We start from the raw sequence: 17,460 nt of genomic DNA, 5'->3' as shown, positions 1-17,460 counted from the left end.
CTTTGTTTTATTATTAGTGATAATGGCTAACTTTGTAAGTGAGACACATTGCTGTTGATTATTTTAAGGGGACCAGAACTTGTTTTGCACCCGAACGCAAATAAGTTGTAAATATGAGTTTACAACGCAGAAATATCAAATTCCGAGCGTACTAGTATACAGGGCTCGAACTTAACAACGGCACTGACAGCAGTTGCCATCATTGAGATATAAATTGCTGTATGTAGAGAGCATCATCGACGGCACTTTTGTTTCATTGGTAAAACTCCCCAACAATGGCAAAATGTATACACCTGGTGTACTTTAACTGCCAATATTTAACACTTACTCGTTTAAATGTCTATATACAACAAAATAATCTTTCAATCATGTTTATTTGCTGCAAATAAATGCACTTTTAAATATATATTGTCAAAGGCAGACTCAAAATTGCCGTCGGGTGGCCGTTTCAACCATGGCAATTATTTAGAAAATTCCTATGGGAGACAAATTCTTAAGTTTGAGCCCTGTAGTATATTGATATGCACTTTTTTTAAATTGACAGTAATTAAGGAAAGACATTTAAAAAAAAAAAAAAAAAAAGATATGGATGGAATCATGGCTCATAAAATAATATAATTTACTTTATGCAAAATCAAAGAAATTAGATTCAGTAGCTTTAACAAATTGTTTTACCTATTAGTTATCATCATCAGAACTTTTATATGAACTGTATAAGTAAACACTAAACTTCTGAGAAATGCTACTTGTGGCAGTTGATATGACAAAATACATGTACTTATCTTTGCATGATCTAGATTTGAGATAAAAGCTAACAGAAAAAGGTGCACAATAGAAAGAAAATTAATCTCTGTTCTATTCAAAATGTTTAATTAATATTCAAAATGCTTAATTAATATTCAAAATGCTTTATTATAATGAATATTCAGAATGATTAATGAATATTCAGAATGTTTAATTCTTTAATGAATATTCAAAATGCTTAATGAATATTCAAAATGCTTAATGAATATTCATAAATGTTTAATGAATATTCAAAATGTTTAATGAATATTCAAAATGCTTTATTATAATGAATATTCAAGATGCTTAATGAATATTTTTAAAAAGTACTTGAGATTGCAGCGTGTAGTTTGCACAATATGCATAATAGGTTGTAGACCTGTCACTCAAAACTGCAAAAAGAAAACCCCCATTAAAACAGTTTAATAATGAATGTACATGTGTGTAACAGAATACCTGCTAATAACAGTTTTTAATTTTTGTTTTTAATTTTTTTTAATTTGTGCTTATATCGAGAATAACTAGAGAATAACTAGTTAATGACGTCGGATATCTGCTTTATCCTGTGTTCGGCCTGAACTGGATAAAGCTGATATCTGATGTCATTAACTAGTTATTATCTTTATCCTGCAGACCATAAAAATTAAGGGGAAAAGCTATTACTTCTGTTATTTCAGCCACATTGTACGATGACCTAGAATTCAAATGAGTGATTTTGTAATGTAGCTTTGCATGTGACATCAAAAGTCTTATCTTGCTAGTAGTAGGATATGACTTTGCTTTATCCGTCTTCATATTCTGTTGGTTGCAGGATAAATCCAATTAGGGTTCAAGCACTCTGTCCTGGCACACACTTCAGCTACCTGGACTAACTGTCCATAACAATGGTTTAGTGGTTAGTGAGAGAAAAGTCGATGTAGTGGACTTAACCATTCAGTTGTTAAACTCGCTCTGGGTGGGAGCCGATACTGGGAGGTGAACCCAGTACCTACAAACCTTAAGTCTGATGGTGTAACCACTATACCACCGATGCCAGTCCAGTTCAGAGTAAAAATTTTACCATTATTATATAAAAGGGCATATCCAAGAGGGTGGACCAGGGAGACTGGTGCCCATGTTTTTTAACAGTTGGTTTACAATTTTCATTTCACAAATGCCAAACCTCTATTGGAGTGCTCTTTTCAGGCATTATTCCATTTGTTCTTGTGCTTTGGGTCCCCTCAACTAAATATTTTTTTGGTCTGTACTTGATATGTATTTTAAAAAATACAATTTGTTAATATTTTTGTGCCAACTGTTGCAATATATATCACAGTATGTAAAGGGATATTACAATATTAAACACAGCCGAAATATATGTTTATTTTGTGGGATGTGCTTATTGTTTAATACATAGACTTGTTTAATACATTGACTAAATGTAAGTGTGTTAATCACTTAATTATTCTATGCTTGTACACAAATTCAAAGATTATGTCTTCTAATGATTTTAATTTATACAATTAGGAATTTTTTTATATTCTTACGGTGATGCCACACGATACAAGTTGCATAGCAACTGATGGAATTGTAATGTTTGTCTTGTCACAACTGGCTGTTCTCATTCCAGGCACTTGTATTGTGTGGTGTTGCCTTTAGAATATTAAATAAGCTACAGTGTTGGGTCAGGTGTCTGTTATTTTTTTTTTTCACGAACAGTTGTAGCGAGTGATAGATGCAAATTATTTTATGGGCAATATAAACTTGCACAAAGAAATGGAAGCAAATTTAGTGTTCGTTAAACATTCATTCATTTATTAAGTCATTAAAATACTGAAATGCAAAAGAAGTGCAACAAGTGTTTTCTGGTGATATTAGTTCCCCACTGATCCAGCAGGAGGGGATTATAGGTTTCGTCTCCATATATTTGTCCCACATAGTTTTCCGCACTTTTGTTTTCACATTGACCCAAAATACTGAGCTGAAATGTTGTTTATAGCCGTATCATGGACAAAACGTACATTACAGATGAAGTTTGATATTTGTGACAATTTACCCATAATTTGATGGCCCTTGAACTAAGGAGATACATAAATTTGTTGGGGCCAGTAGAGGACATGTATTTCTTTAAGAGTACTCAGTATGGTTGTTTTTACTATTTATTTCATTAAGATAATAGTAATAACTAGTCTGTGTTAAAGACTAATATCTCTTTTTCACTTTGAAATTCAACATATGATCGCACATTGTTTTCAACAAACAAAACAGTGATTAGTAACTCTTTTCAAGTCTCCCAAACACAGTTTTGCATTTCCTCTGTGTTTCAGTATATAACACTGTGAGTGAATTGTCGGTACAATTTTATATCATTACAGAACCGTCGGTACAATTGTATATCATTACAGAACCGTCGGTACAATTGTATATCATTACAGAACCGTCGGTACAATTGTATATCATTACTCAACCGTCGGTACAATTGTATATCATTACAGAACCATCAGTACAATTGTATATCATTACAGAACCGTCGGTACAATTGTATATCATTACTCAACCGTCGGTACAATTGTATATCATTACTCAACCGCCGGTACAATTGTATATCATTACTCAACCGCCGGTACAATTGTATATCATTACAGAACCGTCGGTACAATTGTATATCATTACAGAACCATCGGTACAATTGTATATCATTACTCAACCGTCGGTACAATTGTATATCATTACAGAACTGTCGGTACAATTGTATATCATTACTCAACCGTCGGTACAATTGTATATCATTACTCAACCGTCGGTACAATTGTATATCATTACTCAACCGTCGGTACAATTGTATATCATTATAGAACTGTCGGTACAATTGTATATCATTACTCAACCGTCGGTACAATTGTATATCATTACTCAACCGTCGGTACAATTGTATATCATTACAGAACCGTCGGTACAATTGTATATCATTACTCAACCGTCGGTACAATTGTATATCATTACAGAACCGTCGGTACAATTGTATATCATTACAGAACCATCGGTACAATTGTATATCATTACTCAACCGTCGGTACAATTGTATATCATTACAGAACCGTCGGTACAATTGTATATCATTACTCAACCGTCGGTACAATTGTATATCATTACTCAACCGTGGGTACAATTGTATATCATTACTCAACCGTCGGTATAATTGTATATCATTACAGAACCGTCGGTACAATTGTATATCATTACTCAACCGTCGGTACAATTGTATATCATTACTCAACCGTGAGTACAATTGTATATCATTACTCAACCGTGAGTACAATTGTATATCATTACTCAACCGTCGGTACAATTGTATATCATTACTCAACAGTGAGTACAATTGTATATCATTACTCAACCGTGAGTACAATTGTATATCATTACTCAACCGTGAGTTGAGCATGGCTAGCTCTGGCACTCACCAAATTCGCCTATTGCGAATTTCAAAAACAACTGGTGAATTTTATTTTAATTTGACGAAATAAATGATATTTTGTTAGAAAATAACTGGGTTTCTGCCTTTTTTAAAGTTTATAAGATAATTTGGCAAAATTTCTGCTAATCAAGAGCTAGTTTTGGTTAAATCCTAGCTGCTGAGGTACATAACTGTTTCTGATAAGCATAAAATTTCACACTACTAAAATTTCACAAAAGGTTGTAACTTGTAAATTATGTGTAAATTAACTAAAAAGGGAGCTGGGGTCTAGCTGGTAGAGTGCTTGAGTCAAAGGATCACATTTTTTTATGGACCTTCTATTTGTTACCCATGACAACCAGTGCTCCACGACTGGTATATCAAATGGTGGAGGTATGTGCTGTTCCATCTGGGACAGTGCATATAAAAGATTACTTCCTACAAATGGAAAAATGTAGTAGGTTTCTTCTATATATTTATGACACAATTTTTGATATCCAATAGCGAATGTGCTCTAGTGACGTCGTTAAACAAAACAAACTACAACTGTAAAATAATTTGTAATAGCAGAAAATATCTTATATGCTTGCTAATAACTAGTATCGGCAGCTTTAATTAATTTTGTAACTTAATGCGAGCCAATCAAAATGGCAATATTAGAGGTGGGTTGTTTTTATAACTTGGTTTTTTGTGTAGAGTTTTTACAAATCTTTTAAGTTGACAATTGTACTAGATTACATGCACAGTAGTTTTGTACAAAAATGGATTAAATCCCTATATACATGACATTGTGTGGTTGATATATGCATACACACCCGAATGGTACAGTCTATACAGTATGCTTGATGTCAGTTTAAAGTTGATGGTCTCTTCGAAATAATTAAAATGTTAAAACTATTCTACAGATCTCAGCTTTGATTTAATTTTTTAATGAATCCAGTCACGTCTCACGAAATTGAATGCATTTACAGTTATACCATAACTTGTTGTATTCTTTTGTTCAGGAATGGTTGTTTCTTTTCAATGTTTGTTCATATAACATGTTCGATATTTTGTTTATAATACAGATGTCACATTACATTGTTTTGTTATATACATTTCTATATTTTAAAGATGTCATCAACATGTTTGTTTTTTTAGCTGTTTGTGATACCTAATACCGGTAGTCTGTTTTAGGTACACGTACATCCAGCCATAGTTTCTATCTCATGTACAGTAGAATCTTGTTGGCTCGAATGCAGAATGATTTAATTACCGTACTGCTAGGCTCAAACTAAGAACAAAGTGCCAAAGTTTCGTTTATGTCAAACCTTTTATTCTGCAATGAAGTGTTGAACAACAATTGGTTGGTATGTGCTATCCTGTCTGTGGGGAAAGTGCATATAAAAGATCCCTTGCTGCTAATGGAAAACATGTAGCAGGTTTCCTCTCTAAGACTGTATGTCAGAATTAATAAATGTTTGACATTTAATAGCCGATGATTAATAAATCAATGTGCTTTAGTGGTGTCAAAAACGAAATAAACTTTAACTTTCTCTCTCACAATTATTTCAGTCCCATCAAAGGGAAGTCTGTGTCATCGACAGTCTTTCACTCAAACTGGTAATCCAGTTAATTTGAAGTAGCAGCAATACACCATTCTTAGTATCATTTACACATACCGGTAGGTGCATTGAACTACACCTTTATAAACTTTGAATCTTCAAGACTTCTCAGTGACTTGCATCATTGCATTTGGACCATTATACAACCGACTAAAGGCAGGCGACAATCAGAATGCCTGCCTTATGTTGTTTTAGCAAAAAGTTAGTTTGTATTGTTTAACAACACCATTAGAGCACATTGATTTTATTAATCATTGGCTGTTGGATGTCAAACATGGTCATTTTGACAGTCATAAAGAGGAAACCCACTTAATTTTTCCATTAGTTGCAAGGGATCTTTTATATGTAGCATCCCAGACAGGATAGCATATACCACAGCCTTTGATATACCAGTTGTGGTGTTTTAACAAAGTTGTATAACGGTTTTAATGGTTGGACAAGAGAGATGGAACAGTTTTGCCTCTTGTGACATGAGTGTAAACTTTGTTAATTTGATAAAATGAAAACCAGCTTCTTTTTTTATGGGGGGTGGGGGCAATACCTAACAAAGATAACATCTTTTGAGTCATACAAAATTTTAATGAATAAATATCAATTGGTTTTAAATCATTTAACAATAATTTTAATTTATAAAGGGTAATGGACACTCATGAAGGTGGCTGAAAGCTTGATTCGAAACAAGCCAATGCGTCAAACAAATGATGCTGCCCCAGCGGTGTTTGACCGAGCAATATTCTACTGTATGTCCATTAATATTTTGTCCATTTATATTTTTTATAAAATGTATGTTTCTTAACATTTTTAATATTTGTATGTGCGTTTATATTCTTTATTGCATGTATGTAGATATCTGTTTTATAAAATGCCTGTACATCTAAGTTGGGAGCCTTTTACAATTATCAACTTTTTAACAGGTATGCTCTTGTCTTTGTGGGGGGGGGGGGGGGGGGGGTGCTACTCCATGCACCCCCACCCCACTCTTCCTAGTGTATTTAAATAATGTGTATTTTGCAAGGGCTATTTTTATTAACAATATTTCCATATACTTACCTTTTCTGACACCCAATAGCAGATGTGTATTTTTGTGCTGGGGTGTCGTTAAATATTCATTCATTCATTATTGACAATTTCTTTATATATATATATATATATATTTTTTTTTTTTTTTTTTTTTTTTAAAAGCATACATTAAAAATCTCTCCTCCCTAGTGTACAGTTTGTATGGTCAGCAAAAAATTGATAATTATGAACCTGTCCCTTAGTTAACATTGGTTTTTCTCAATACATGCACATATACATAGAAATCAGTTTTATCATGCGTATGAAATTATGTTTATAGTGTTTATTCTTGCTTAAGATGACTAAGGGTAGGAACTCATACATGCAGTTTTGTGTTGAGTGTACAGTTTTGTGTTGAGTCTTCAGTATAATTTACTGTTGAGTCTTAATAAGAGTTTACTGTTGAGTCTTAATAGAGTTTACTGTTGTGTCTTCAGTAGATTTTACTGTCGAGTCTTCATTAGATTTTACTGTCGAGTCTTCATTAGTTTACTATTGAGTCTTCAGTGTAAATTACTGTTGTGTCTTCAGTAGAATTTACTGTTGAGTCTTAATAGTTTACTGTTGAGTCTTCAGTAGCTTTTACTGTTGAGTCTTAATAGAGTTTACTGTTGTGAGTCTTCAGTAGAGTTTACTGTTGAGTCTTCAGTTGAGTTTACTGTCGAGTCTTCAGTAGAGTTTACTGTTGTCTTCAGTAGATTTTACTGTCGAGTCTTCAGTAGAGTTTACTGTCGAGTCTTCAGTAGAGTTTACTGCCGAGTCTTCAGTAGATTTCACTGTTGAGTCCTCAGTAGATTTCACTGTTGAGTCCTCATTTTTAGAGCAATGAGAACATTGGGGGGGGAAAAACTGATTTTTATACAAACAGAAAATAATTTGTTAAAGATTATTTGAAAAGACAAGAATAAAATCAGCGGTTTTTTTCCATTGTTCTCAAAAGCTTTAAAAAATAAGTTAGGCAGTTATGGTAAGAGGTGGAAGCAATGACATTTTGTGTTGAGCATTTGATGGAGTTTTATACTTATTGTCTGAGTGAAGTACTTACATGTATACATGAATTCGTGTGTGGTAATCATCTAATGGAGTTTTGTGTTGACTGTCTGATGGAGTAATGTGTTGAATTGGGTGTTTGTTGACTAAAAATAACTGTTTACACAGCTTTTTGTGTTAACCAGTATGTAATGGAGTTTTGTGTGTCAGATGGAGTTTTGTGTCAACTGGGATGTATTGTTGTTAGCTGATGGTTTTGTGGTGTCTGATGAAGTTTTGTGTTAACAGTTTAGTGTGGATAGTGATGGAGTTTTGTGTTGACAGTTTAGTGTGGATAGTGACAGAGTTTTGTGTTGACAGTTTAGTGTGGATAGTGATGGAGTTTTGTGTTGACAGTTTAGTGTGGATAGTGACGGAGTTTTGTGTTGACAGTTTAGTGTGGATAGTGATGGAGTTTTGTGTTGACAGTATAGTGACGGAGTTTTGTGTTGACAGTTTAGTGTGGATAGTGATGGAGTTTAGCGTTGACAGTTTAGTGTGGATAGTGATGGAGTTTTGCGTTGACAGTTTAGTGTGGATAGTGATGGAGTTTAGCGTTGACAGTTTAGTGTGGATAGTGATGGAGTTTAGCGTTGACAGTTTAGTGTGGATAGTGATGGAGTTTTGTGTTGACAGTTTAGTGTGGATAGTGATGGAGTTTTGTGTTGACAGTTTAGTGTGGATAGTGACGGAGTTTTGCGTTGACAGTTTAGTGTGGATAGTGATGGAGTTTAGCGTTGACAGTTTAGTGTGGATAGTGATGGAGTTTTGCGTTGACAGTTTAGTGTGGATAGTGATGGAGTTTAGCGTTGACAGTTTAGTGTGGATAGTGATGGAGTTTTGTGTTGACAGTTTAGTGTGGATAGTGATGAAGTTTAGGTTGACTGATATTTTGTTAAAGGTTTTTGTTTTTATTTGTGCATGCAAATAATTGTATCTATGTTAACAATCATATTTTTGTGTTGGATGATCCATTGACATGTTAAGTTATCTGAATGTAGTGTTTTGTGTTCACTGTCCAATGCAGTTTTGTGTTCACTGTCCAATGCAGTTTTGTGTTGGCCGATTAAAAAACTTGTTGATTGGGAATGAAGATGACTATTTACATGGAATTTTATGTTAACAAGCAATTATAATTTTGTGTTGACAGTCCATTGGAGTGTTTGAGTTAACTGTATGTGGAGTTTTTATGTTGATCACCTCATTGCAGATCTCTATAGAGTTTTGGGCTGTGTGGAATTATGTTGTCTGGTTGAGTTTTGGGCTGTGTGGAATTGTGTTGTTTGGTTGAGTTTTGTGTTGTCTGATGGAGCTTGGAGTTGACCACCTGATTGCAGATGTTGCTATATGGAGTTTTGTGTTGTTTGGTTGAGTTTTGTGTTGTTTGGTCGAGTTTTGTGTTGACCACCTGATTGCAGATGTTGCTACATGAAGTTTTGTGTTGTTTGATGGAAGTCTGTGTTGTCTGATAGAATTTTGTGTTATCTGATGGAGTTTTGTTTTGTCCGAGTTGACCACCTGATTGCAGATGTTGCTACATGAAGTTTTGTGTTTGCTGGTGGAATTCTGTGTTGTATGATGGAGTTTTGTTTTGTCTGATGGAGTTTTGTTTTGTCTGATGGAGTTTGAGTTGATCACCTGATTGCAGATGTTGCTACATGGAGTTTGTGTTGGCTGGTGGAATTCTGTGTTGTATGATGGAGTTTTGCATGGTTTGATGGGAGTTGTGAATGGAGTGAACTGTTGGAGGGTAGTAGCAGATTTTCTCAGTTTAAAGCTAGGTAGTAACCCTACGGTGTTTTCCACTTTGCCAGCATAAATCTGTTGATTTACTATGCAGATTTAGTTTTACTGGGGAGTCAGTAAACTGGGAAATGTGCGATAGTGGAACATCGGATCTACAGCAGACGTGAACAGAATTTCAGGCCGTCAAGTATCCTACTTTTTCCTATTTATTCCTCTTTTTTTTAATGAGTCCCTATTTTTCCCCCCTTTTTTTTGCACTTTTGACCAGTTTCATATGTTTTGGGGTTTTTTTTTAGCGACACCATTTTTTTTGTCTTCACAAAGTTTGCTCCAGGTGACTTGCTATGAGGCATATTGTGTTATCTGTGGCATAGTCATTGAAATCTGAATATGCAGATGGGATGCATAGTTACCGGCTTCCAGTTATGAATTTTCACAGTGCAATATAAAGTCGTCCTTATTTATAATTTCTGAATTTATGGATATGTTTTTGTGTTTTGGTAATATCTGATCTTGTTGAATGCTCAAAACTAGAAGGTTGAAAGGATATGGCAACCCTTTCAGTCTAGGCCTAGTGACTTTGATCTATATACTAATTATTTCTTTACTTCATTATCTGCAGGTAATGGTGTTTTCGAGTTAGCTTGCGTGCAGTTGCTCCAGTGAAGCCTGATAAATGCTCAGTTTAGCTTGCTAGCTGGTGGATAGTTGTGTTACCTGTGTGATTGTTAACTATGCATTGTATAGGTTCTGGTGGTGGTCTGCATGGGATGCTGCTTCCTGGATAGTATAACATCTATTGATGTAATTGCATTGTGTATATACATATATGCTATTATTTAAAACACATTGCAGTAATTGGATTGACCATGATCCTTTTTCAAATTAGGCATACTAAATCATTCAATGTTTCATTATGGGTGGGCAGGGTGGCTATTAGGGGAGTGAGAAGGCCATTAAAAACCTTCAGCTTCGATCTCGGGTGACATTAATATATATCACCAATGCAGTATAATACTTCTCATAACCAGTTGATCATAAAACTGAATTTCCCTCTGGTTACCTACTTTCAGTTTATAACGTGGTCATTAACTGTTTGAAAATGTATAAACCATTGGAGAGGATGGCTGTGATAGGTTAAGGTCTCCTTTAAACAAGGTTAAATAAAATGAAAAACAATTAGTTATCATTTCAGTTATCTGCTCATTGTATATTGGTTCCTATATTATATAAAATATTGAAGAATGATCATGGAACAGTCAAAACAACTGCTAAATTGGGTGGATGGGTAGGTGTTTGTGCAAATATCTTACATTTTCCACATTTCTCATCACGTCTAAAATTGTACGAAGTCAGGCTGAAGCTGTTGGGGTTACCTCTGATATACTGGTGCATGGTGTCTAAGGAAGTAGGACTTCAGTGGTCATTTGCAGGTTGTGCTTTGCTTAGCGTAACAAGTATTCTATTAAATGTGCACACCTGCAGTATCATAATTATTTGACATATTTCTACCAATTCAGTTAGCACACAGCTACTAAATCCAGCTATCCAGTTGATCACATGCACACACACACACACACACACACACACACACACACACACACACACTGCCATTGCTGCTGTTTTTGATGGTGTCACTGGGTCAGTAATGCCTTGTGTTTGTGTTTTTTCAGTCAACACCCCTGTCATTTCAGAGTTCAAATTTGACCTTGTAACTTGTATTATTCAATAGCATAAAAGGAATACTGCATTGTGTTGCTTTTTAAAAGTCTTACTCCAAAGAACCAAATTCAACCACTGCATTGTCTGAATAAAAAGTGGTGGATCGGGATGGCTATAAGGGGTGTTGGGAGGCCATCTTAAAAAAATTAGTGCCTATTTTATTCCTATGATATACACATGGTCTTATTTTCCTGTATTATTATCTTTTCAATGGTTTTCTATTTCCATATTAGTTTTTTGAGATGGCTCACTCACTTGACCCCTGCAATATTCTCTATTTTGGGACATTAACTTTTATAAACCATATAAATTCATGGTACGGGGAGATAAAAAAAATTACTCTCCCTGAACCAGTCTCATAGGGGTTTTTTTTCTAACTTTCATTGACAAAAAAACCCCACATGCTGTGCCTATACAAGTTTATTACTGGCAGCAGACAATATAAACGTTACGACCTGTAGGACTCACACTGGAACAAGTTTATTACTGGCAGCAGACAATATAAACGTTACGACCTGTAGGACTCACACTGGAACAAGTTTATTACTGGCAGCAGACAATATAAACGTTACGACCTGTAGGACTCACACTGGAACAAATTTTGTTTAGCCAATTTACTTATAAACGTTACGACCTGTAGGACTCACACTGGAACAAGTTTATTACTGGCAGCAGACAATATAAACGTTACGACCTGTAGGACTCACACTGGAACAAATTTTGTTTAGCCAATTTTCAGATATGTGGAGTATTTCGTTTAAAATTATTTTAAAATTGCTAATTTTAATGAATATTTTATTAGCCTAAAACTAAATGTGGTAGCCGCTTTGTATAAAAATTGGTAGTTGGCTGATTTGGCAGTGGACAGTGTGAACCCTGCACCTGGTTGCTCTTGGCAACCCAGTAGAGAGCTGGGTGGGTGAACCATTACTGGCTCTAACATAGACTGTGTAATTAGAAATCTCAGGGTTCTTGCGTGTCCTGAAAATCCTGGATTGTCCTGGAATTTTGTGATTTTAAAATCCAGGCCTAGAACTTTTATTGTGTCCTGGAAATTTAGGCCAAAAATTTGGCTGTTTATTATTTAATTTTTTTCGCATCTTTTCTTTTGTTGTCCTCATAACCTGTCTAACAGTTTGTTATAAAAACATTCATTGATTGAACATTTCATGTCCTGGAAAATTTCTAAAATGTCCTTGAATTTTATGTCTTTACAAATGTAAGAACCCTGAATGGGCTGTCAAGTATAGATACAGTCTAATAACACATGATTTACTATTTAACTTAATCCATACACAATAGGTTTCTAGTGGAATTGTTCTTCATGACGTCATTACAAAAGATGTAGATTACCTAAGTAATGACAAAAGATGTAGATTACTTACATGTAGTAATGACAAAATATGTAGATTACTTAAGTTGTGACAACAGATGTAGATTACTTAAGTTATGACAAAAGATGTAGATTACCTAAGTTATGACAAAAGATGTCGATTACCTAAGTTACAACAAAAGATGTCGATTACTTAAGTTATGATGTACCGTGTTACAAATACCATGTCACAAATCTAGCAGCTGGTAAGACAGGTTTTGCTACCTCAGATTTGAGTGGAGATTCAAACAGATTTGTTCTTACAAATGTGATGAGTTAGAATGTCCTGTGTATTGTATTAGGTTCGCTTTCCATTAACACAATCTGGGAGCGAGACATAGCCCAGTGGTAAAGCACACACCTGATGCGTGGTCGGTCTAGGATCGATCTCAGTCAGTGGGCCCATTGGGCTATTTCTCATATGACCATATGTTTGACATCCAATAGCCGATGATTAATAATTCAATGTGCTCTAGTGGTGTCATTAAATAAAAACAAACTTTTTTTAACACAATTTCACCTGTTTAAATGGTAGAGTTTATCAACACAGTGCATTTACCATTTCCATATTCGTGATTCCATGTATAGACATTCAATGCACTGAAAAAGAGCTCATCGATCATAATGTGGAGCATTAAAGTGCACTTCGACAATGTCAAATTTTGTATGGTAATCCGCTTGCAGATATGGGGGAAACGTGCACAATAAAACGCCTGTGGAATGTCTTCTGTCACAGATGAGGCCACTGGCTATCCAGAGCGCGGACACCGTGACAGACATGCTCAAAACCCTAGTGGCGTATGAGCATGTTAATACATATCAGTTTTGGCGGAATGGCGTTAATGGAAAAGTGGGCCTTACACAGGTATGTAGTTTGTATGTGTCTGGTCGGATACCATGTATTTCTAGATCTCGGTTCCAATCTCTGAATTTTATTTTTTGTTTGTTTTATATCGTGTGCTAGATGATGCGCTATGTATTTTTTGGTGTTTAATTTTTATTACTGTTGTTAGAGGTTATGATTCTCAGACTTATCTTCAGTTTGCCTGGCTTCTTCTGTTCCAGGTATTTGGATTTGTTATCTTTGCATTTTTTTACCATTCCAACTAATATCTACATAACTTCTATACCAAAGGTTATGGTTTGTGCTGTCCTGCCTGGGGAAACTGCATATAAAAGATTCCTTGCTGTTAATAAAAATTACGGTAATGTAACATGTTTCATCTAAAACTATATTATATCAGAATTATCAGATGTTTGACATTCAACAGACGATGGTTAACAAATCTGTGTGTTCTAGTAGTGTCGTTAAACAAAACAAACATTTGGTAGTAATTTTGACATGTAGTCTGCAGACAGAAGAAAGCTACTACATTTTTCCCATTATCAGCACACAAAAAATTCGGTCAAAAAATAATTTGAGGTTATGTAATAAAAACAGTTATGTAATAAGAACAAAGCAGACCATAAGTATCTCTACTAGGCGGTTTGGGATTTGAAATCTTTTAAAATTGGACACTGTATTTCATATACTTTGACAAATTTTAAACAGCAGTTCTATTACTATAATCTTCCTAAAATTTTAAAAATGTATCCATTAAAACTCCAAGATTTTAGGGTAACTAATTTTACCCTTCCTTCCCTCTGGCTAGGGATATTTTATATGCACTGACAGGACAACACATACCATGATGTTTAATATACCAGTTGTGGGGCACTGGTTGGGATAGGCCTGCTGAGATTCTTCAGAGTGGTTGTTAGCTAGAAATGGCAAACTGTGTTGAATTTTACCTTTACATGGTTTTCTTTGTTAGTTATTGTGTCCTTATTATGTTTTGTTTTAGTCACATTCCATGCCACAAGGATAATGGTAGTAGTGGATTGGGAGTGAACACTTGGAATGGTTAGTCATGGAGTCGATGTGAAAGTGATGATGTCAGCATTTATTCATTTGACACTTTACTAAGGAAGGAAATGTTTTATTTAACGACGCACTCAACACATTTTATTTATGGTTATATGGCGTCGGATTGACACTTCACTAATGCCTGGCTTTGCATTATGTTTGAAAGTAGGAGGCTGTTTTATAAAAGTAGACTTGGTATGGTCGAGACTGTGATAGCCTCCAGTCTAAACTGTATTGAACAATAAAAGAAACAATAACTTAACCGAAAAAAAAGCAAAGAAATCACTTGAATAAATGGACTCAATTTTTCACTTAGTTTTTAGATGGAACGGTTAATAGGTTGGTTTCTTAGCTGCAATTTTCTTAAATTAATAGGCAGGTATGCGTTATATTCTTTGCATCCAAACCGAGTGGTTTTTGTTTTGTATCATTTATTATCATACCTGTATCCAATGCTATTTCTGCAATAAAACTACACGCATGCACTTTGCTAATTAATATATCTACATATGTATATTTTAATGCTGGAAAGAGGCTTGAAAATGTATTTGATAAAGTCTGAATTTATTACATATATAACACTGTTATCATCAGAACGAGAATTTTACATAATTAAGTACTGGTAATGGGTATAGTGCTACCTGAGAATAAATAATTTATTACTGGTGACAAGGTTTTTCCTTCGAGATCCTGACATTAAATTATTTACCCTTAGGTGTAATGTTGCCATCCTATATCAGTACATAATGATTGATTATATTTCTCCCATGAACATGTTATAAATGTCAAAAAAGTTAAGCATTTTGTTTTTCATTTTATAATATAAAATAAATTGTAATTCAAAAGTATGAAGCTTATTTTGTAAGTTGTGCTATTTGAAGGTTAACTTTATAATAATTAAAAGTAATGTTAAAAACCAAACAATTTTTGTTTTGCCAAGTTGTAGTCAAATGTCAGAAGATGGTGTTACGTTAGTCCGAACGGACATAGAAAGTGTTGCTAAGAAAAGTATTGACTTAATATGCACCCTGCACTAGCATTACGTATATTTTTATTTTCATTAAAGATCATTTTAATTTTATGAAAAATGCTTTTGGGTTCAAAGGAAAAGTACCATCGAGTTAACTTCATTGGCTTTGTTGTACATCGGTTTTTAATCATTTTAAAAAATGTCCGTCGTAAGTTGTTAATACCAGTTTTTATAAAATATTTAACAGTAAAATAAAATTAATAGCTGGTATAACATTCTGGTCATTTTGAACTTTAAAGTAATTATTAAGTCATGAAAGAAAGCAATGAAGAGTGATCTATTTTACACATAAGTGCATGGGAGAAGATGTATGCACATGAAAATAAACTTGGTTATTTTGTAATAATTGACATAAATATGTATGTTGTCAAAATGTTTTATTTTCTGAATAAACGGTCTTAATTTGTTACTAGGTTTTTAATGTTTTGTTTGATTTTTTTTTCTCTTATGATATGCATGTATACAGACATGATTGTGCACCCTACCAAAAAAACCTGATTTTACTCGAACATAGCGATGTTAATCGGACTAAGAGATGGCTTTTGTTTTGGGGGTGCTGTAACAACACGGGACACCATTTTTTTTTCAAAAGGCAAGCTGTTTGTCAACTTGCTAAGCAGTAAATTATTGGTATATTGGAAACCACTATACAAGACGGTCAAGAAGTTCAGATTGTAAAATTTGGCTATTTTCAGTATATCCCAGCAAATTTTGTTTTCTCTGGCACCATAAATTAAAGGAACATGCCCTAGTTTCAACCCGTGAATAGTAACACTAAGTTTATGTAAAACATTTGGAGTGTGAGAAACATGAGTCTGTGACTTTGAAATGGTGAAATACCCTCTAAAAATAGACGAAAACTGAACTCCATAACTGTTACTTCTCGGACACGTGCGTTTTTAAAAATATGAGAAATGCATTTTGTGATATTAAACACACCAGGATGACCAAAAACACTTCGAATGTACGGAAATTTATAATCTTAAACCATAAAATCTAAGAACAAGTATGATTTTGGTTATTAAAACCGGCTATAATAGTAAACAAATATGCCTTAGTGTTTAAAAACTAGAGTATGTCCCTTTAAAACAAAGTGCATATAAAAGATCCCTTGCTGCTAATGGAAAATAGTATGCGGTTTCATGCCCCGGAATTGGTCACTGGCAAGGTCAGAGGCTAAGTCCAGGGTGGGCGTGCCTGAACCTTTATTGGATATGGGCATGTTAACAGAGTTCCCAATTTCAGTATGCGGTTTCCTTTGAAGGCTTTGAATCAGAATTACCAAATGTCTGACATCCAATACCAGATGATTGACTGATCAATGCCTTCTACTGTTGTCATTGAAACAAATTTTAAAATGTTTTTCCACAATCATTTTAAATCCAGCAGCCAACTTCAGAGAAGAAAGGAATTTTTAATGACACCTTGACTTTTTATTTTTATTTTAAACATCCATTGTACATTTATTATCCCCAGCCCAGTCTGACCATGTTCAGATTTGGATGACTTTGGTGCCTCAGCCATTTTTAAACTGGATATTTGGTCTTGGGATACTTGGCCTGATAAGAAATGAAAATCACTGTCAGCACACGGCTTACACCTACCAAAAACTACTTGTATTATGCGACAGGAGGGGGACTTAGCCCATTGGTAAAGTGTTCACTTGATGCGCGGATGGTCTAGGATCGATCCCCGTCGGTTGGCTCATTGGGCTATTTCTTGTTCCAGCCAGTGTACCACAACTGGTATATCAAAGGCTGTGGTATGTGTTATCCT

The sequence above is a fragment of the Gigantopelta aegis genome, chromosome 1 (assembly GCF_016097555.1).
Source record: "Gigantopelta aegis isolate Gae_Host chromosome 1, Gae_host_genome, whole genome shotgun sequence".
NCBI classification, from domain to species: domain Eukaryota; kingdom Metazoa; phylum Mollusca; class Gastropoda; order Neomphalida; family Peltospiridae; genus Gigantopelta; species Gigantopelta aegis.
This window is presented reverse-complemented; position numbering follows the sequence as displayed.